This window comes from Triticum aestivum, chromosome 5A (genome assembly GCF_018294505.1).
Source record: "Triticum aestivum cultivar Chinese Spring chromosome 5A, IWGSC CS RefSeq v2.1, whole genome shotgun sequence".
Taxonomy (NCBI): domain Eukaryota; kingdom Viridiplantae; phylum Streptophyta; class Magnoliopsida; order Poales; family Poaceae; genus Triticum; species Triticum aestivum.
The window spans coordinates 183,477,364-183,483,135 of NC_057806.1; positions in this window are offsets into that span (position 1 = coordinate 183,477,364).

The window sequence follows — 5,772 nt, forward strand, 5'->3', positions numbered from 1 at the left end:
GGACGGTGCACCGTCTGTCAAAGATTAGTCGGTACTGGAGGAACTGATCATTCCTCTCAACAAACTGATGACAAACCATAGCATTATAATCTAGATAAGAAGGAGGCAATTCCATATCATTCTCATGTATGGGTATCTGAAGAAAATTAGCTACACGAGTTGCATAAATTCCACCAAACAAGTCACCGCTTAAACTATAAAGATGCAACCTACGTGCAACAATAGCCCCCAAGTTATATTGTTTATCACCCAATACCGCACTCGTGAGGACACTAAGATCTGGAACACACATATGACAATCCACATCTTTACCGGTAATGCATCTACCCAAGAAGAGAGCAAAATAATGTATGGAAGGAAAATGAATGATCCCTATGGTAGCTTGTGTGATTTCCCTAGATTCCCCCACAGTAATACTAGCAAGAACCAGATTTGCGAGGTTCACTAACATGGCCCCAGTGGGGAGTTTACAAGCAGTACTAAAATCTTGTAGGTCCATGGTATATGATCTATCATAAAGATCAAATAGGACAGTGTGAGAATTCGGTGAGGATGTAAATTTAAGCCTTCTCACAAATGAATCAGTTAGGTATCGGTATTACAGGCACTTATCGGACACGAAGCCCTCAAGATCAGTGTTACGCACATGCGCATCAAATTCTTCCTTGATGCCTACACGGATCATAAAGTCTTCTGACGGCCATTCACAAGGCCGCACTTTAGCTTCTCTTGGTATTTCATAGTCTGGCTCACGTATAGCGAGCCTAGGTGTCTGCTTTCTTGAGGAACCACCTTGGTACATTTTCCTAAACATATTTCTTCCTCTGAAAAATTTCTGAAATTTTTAGTGACTCAAAATGAAAGTGAACCAAACTCAACAAAATTGATAGCAACTACTCCTACAAGTGCCTAGAGGCTGTATGATGCATTAAAACTACTTTTGACCACATAAATTTGAAATGCAAGCTCAAAAAAAGGGTCACCTAAGCAGCAAAAATTTGCAATAAATAAAGCACTAGAACAAAAACTAATTGGACCATTGGAGCAGTCACATACCAAAGAACAATCCCCTAAAGCAGTTTTGTGAATGGATCTTTGAGCGAGGAGATCGAAAATGGCAGCAAGATGAGCTAGAACTCTGGTTTGAGCTGGTGGATGATTTTTTCTCAAGGAAGACAAAGTGTGTGGGTACAAGAATAAGTGGAGGGGGCCACGTGGGGTCCACCAGGTAGGGGGCACGCCCTCCACCCTCATGGGCACATGGTGGGTCCCCCTGGTGTGTTCTGAGTGCCAATAATTCTTAAATATTCTAGAAAAAATCATATTAATTTTTCAGGACATTTGGAGAACTTTTATTTTCGGGGTATTTTTATTGCTAGGATAATTCAGAGAATAGATAGAAAATACTATTTTTGCTTTATTTAACCTAAATAAAAGAAAGTAAAAGGAGGGTACAGAGAGTTGTGCTTTCGAACTTCATCCATCTCATGATCATCAAAAGGAATCCACTAACAAGGTTGATCAAGTCTTGTTAGCAAACTCTTTTCGAATAACATGAAACCAGAGAATTTTCGAATAACACTAGGTTACCTCAACGGGGATATGCACATCCCCAATAATAAGAATATCATATTTCTTCTTGATAGTAGGAAGAGGAAATTCAAAACCTCCAATAGTAATCGTTGAAGTTTTTCCAATAGAATTAATACTGTGGACTTGAGGTTGCTTCCTCAGAAAATGTACTGTATGCTCATTACCATTAACATGAAAAGTGACATTGCCTTTGTTGCAATCAATAACAGCCCCTGCAGTATTCAAAAAAGGGTCCACCAAGAATTATAGACATACTATCGTCCTCAGGAATATCAAGAATAACGAAGTGCGTTAAAATAGTAACGTGTGCAACCACAATAGGCACATCGTCACAAATACCGACTGGTATGGTAGTTGATTTATCGGCCATTTGCAAAGATATTTCAGAATGTGTCAACTTATTCAAATCAGGTCTACGATATAAAGAGAGACGCATAACGCTAACACCGGCTGCAAGATCACACGAAGCAGTTTTAACATAGTTTATTTTAATGGAGCATGGTATAGTTGGTACTCCTGGATCTCCAAGTTTCTTTGGTATTCCACCCTTAAAAGTAAAATTAGGAAGCATAGTGAAAATTTCAGCTTCTGGTATCTTTCTTTTATTTGTAACAATACCTTTCATGTACTTAGCATAAGGATTCATTTAAAGCATATCAGTCAAACGCATACGCAAAAAGATAGGTCTAATCATTTTAGCAAAGCGCTCAAAATCCTCATCATCCTTTTTCTTGGATGGTTTATGAGGAAAAGGCATGGGTTTCTGAACCCATGGTTCTCTTTCTTTATCATGCTTCCTAGAAACGAAGTCTCTCTTATCATAACATTGATTCTTTGATTATGGGTTATCAAGATCAACAGCATGTTGAATCTCTACATCATTGTCATTGCTAGGTTGAGCACCAACATGAACATCATCATTAGCATTACCATTGGGATTCTCAGGTGTATCAACAACAGGATCACTAGAAGCATGCAAAGTCCTATCATTTTTCTTTTTCTTCTTCTTAGAAGAACTAGGTGCATCAACATTAGTTCTCTGAGAATCTTGCTCAACTCTCTTAGGGTGGCCCTCAGGATACAAAGGTTCCTGAGTCATTTTACCCCCTCTAGTCACACTCTAACAACATTATAATTTTTCTTATTATTTAATTCATTGAGAAAATCATTCTGATCTTTAAGCACTTGTTCTACTTGAGTGGTAACCGTAGAAGCATGTTTACTAATAAGTTTAAGTTCACCTTTAACTCTAGACATATAATCACTCAAGTGTTCAATCATATAAGCATCACGTTTCAATTGTCTACCAACATACGCATTGAAGTCTTCTTTTTTAACCATAAAATTATCAAACTCATCCAAGCATTGGCTGGCAAATTTAGTAGGTGGTACTTCACCCTTATCAAATCTATAGAGAGAATTTACCTTTACTACATGTGTCGTGTTATCAAGACCATGTATTTCTTCAATAGACGGCAAATTCTTAACATCTTCAGCTTTAATACCCTTTTCTTTCATAGATTTATTTGCCTCTTGCATATCTTCAGGACAGAGAAATAGAATACCCCTTTTCTTTAGAGTTGGCTTAGGAGTTGGTTCAGCAAGTGTCCAATCATTTTTATTACTCAACATATTATTCAATAGCAATTCAGCTTCATCAACAGTTCTTTCCCTGAAAACACAAACAACACAACTATCCAGGTGGTATTTGGAACATCGGTTAGTCCATTATAAAATGTGTCAAGTATTTCATTTTTCTTGAGAGGATGATCAGGAAAAGCATTAAGTTATCGGAGAAGCCTCCCCCAAGCTTGTGGGAGACTCTCTTCTTCAATTTGCACAAAATTATATATTTCCCTTAAGGTAGCTTGTTTCTTATGAGAGGGGAAATATTTAGCAGAGAAGTAATAAATCATATCCTAGGGACTATGCACACAACCAAGATCAAGAGAATTAAACCATAATTTAGCATCACCCTTTAATGAGAACGGAAATAACTTAAGGATAAAGTAATAGCGAGTTTTCTCATCATTAGTGAACAGGGTGGCTATATCATTTAATTTAGTAAGATATGCCACAATAGTTTCAGATTCATATCCATAAAAAGGATCAGATTCAACCAAAGTAATTAACTCAGGATCGACAAATAAATCATAATCCTTATCAGAAATACAGATAGGTGAAGTAGCAAAAGGAGGGTCATATTTCATTCTAGCATTCTGTAAGTGCATCTAGTGCCCCTTAGTGAAATTTGGTGTACTGAAGACATATAGGTTAAGGGACTGATGCGTTTGTGAGTGTACACAGGTCTATAAGTCTATGATGAGTTTATTATTTACAGAGAAAGTCGACCCATAAAAATGAAGTTCTTCGATTGAAGACTTTGGAATTCTGAAGACTTTCCAAAGATATTGAAAGTGAAGAAATTGGTGTGACCACGAAGACTTTGTATTCATTCGAGGAACATGAAGCGTGAAGACCTTTGTTTTCGTAGTTTCTTTTTTTATCTTTCTTGAGTCATATGAAACACCGCACTGTTTGTCGGTGTTCTAGGAACGGGGGTCCCCAGACTTGGCTGCGTGCGGCCCACGGCGTGGCTTTGCTGGTAGGTCTGTACGGCCCATCTTCATCAACAAGGAATCAAGACCCTCGCGAGGGGCCAAGCCTCGCGAGGCGGACGACACAAGACCTCCTCAGGAGCAGCCTTGCCAGGCTGGCTCGTGAGGGGAGGAGAGTTCTCGTCACGTGAGCCATGCCGATCGAGACCAGGCGGGCACCAGGCGGGCGCCAGCGCGCGCAACATCCTTGTTTCCTCTTTGATGCTAAGGGGGCAAGCGCAGGCACAGAATACCGAGGCATCAAGAAAAGGTTTCCATATTGGTGCAACGAGACCAAGACCAGAAGGACGGCAAGACGGATGTCACCATGGAGCCCAGGACGGCGTCACCACCAGAACCTTTGGCAGGCGAAGACCACCTTTTGTCAGGATAGCTTGTACTAGTTGTCCCCTTTAAATGGCCGTTGTTGGCTCCCTTCCCGTTCAATATTTAGGCAGAGGACCAGGGCCTCTATAAATAGGACTAGCAACCACCATAGGAGGGAGGAAGGATCAAGTTCATCCTCAGCCACACAAGTGCACCAAGCACAAGAACACCTCAACCTGAGGAGGCTGTTCTTCCCCTTGTACTGTTCATCCTCGGCCCAAGAGGCAATCCACCACCACCACACTGGAGTAGGGTATTACAACACAATGGTGGCCCGAACCAGTATAAACATTGTGTCCTTGTGTTGTGAGTCCGTCGAGTTAGTTCGTGAGATCTAGGCTAAGTAGGACACGGATCGATAGGGGGGAGATCTTCGCACGCACCCCAGTGTTCGAACCTTAAGGGTTTTGCCAGAACCCGTAATCCGACATTTGGCACGCCAGGTAGGGGTGCGCCGGAGCTTCTTCCCCACCAGACGATCCACCGACGCAACGTGGTTCCGATGTCCGGTGACCCGAGGGCTGACGACGACCGATGGGCAGCCTGGCCTGCCCGGGCGGCGCCGCCCTCCCAAGAAGTCCTCAACCCTGTGTCTCAGGCGGCGCACGCCCCAAACACCATTGGGCGTAGGCAGCACAGCCACTCACCCTCTGCACTTACCCCCTGACAGATGCGAGCCGCTGCAAGGGCTGCCAGCCACGTCGCAGCGACGACACCGCACACCAGGAGGGAGCAGGCGATCATGCGGGCCGCGCTCAAAGTGGCATGGGAGCTGCTGCGGTGCCGGCTGATGAAGAGCGGCCGAGATGCACTGCTGGAACGCGTCACCGAGCTCCTAGACGCGGTGGCCACGGGAGCACCGGCTTTCTGCTACCAACTCACATCCCAGGCAGCAGCAGGATCCCACAGCGGGCCTCGCCGCGCCCGCACACCTCCAAGTGTGCTCGGGGGCTTCGTCGACATCAGCGCAGTCCACGGTAGAGGGCGTCCCTCGCATCTGAGCCACCTCGGATGGGCGCGGGCATGAGCGTCCTCGCACACGGCCTCATCAGAGCACCACCCCGCCACCCTCAGGACAGCGTGACGGGTCGAGCGACATGGAGCATGGGGCACTTCAGCGAGGTCTTCGGGGCAGCGGCCTCGGAGGCCTACGTTCCCCGCTTGATGGATCAGGAGTACATGCTAGAGGATGACT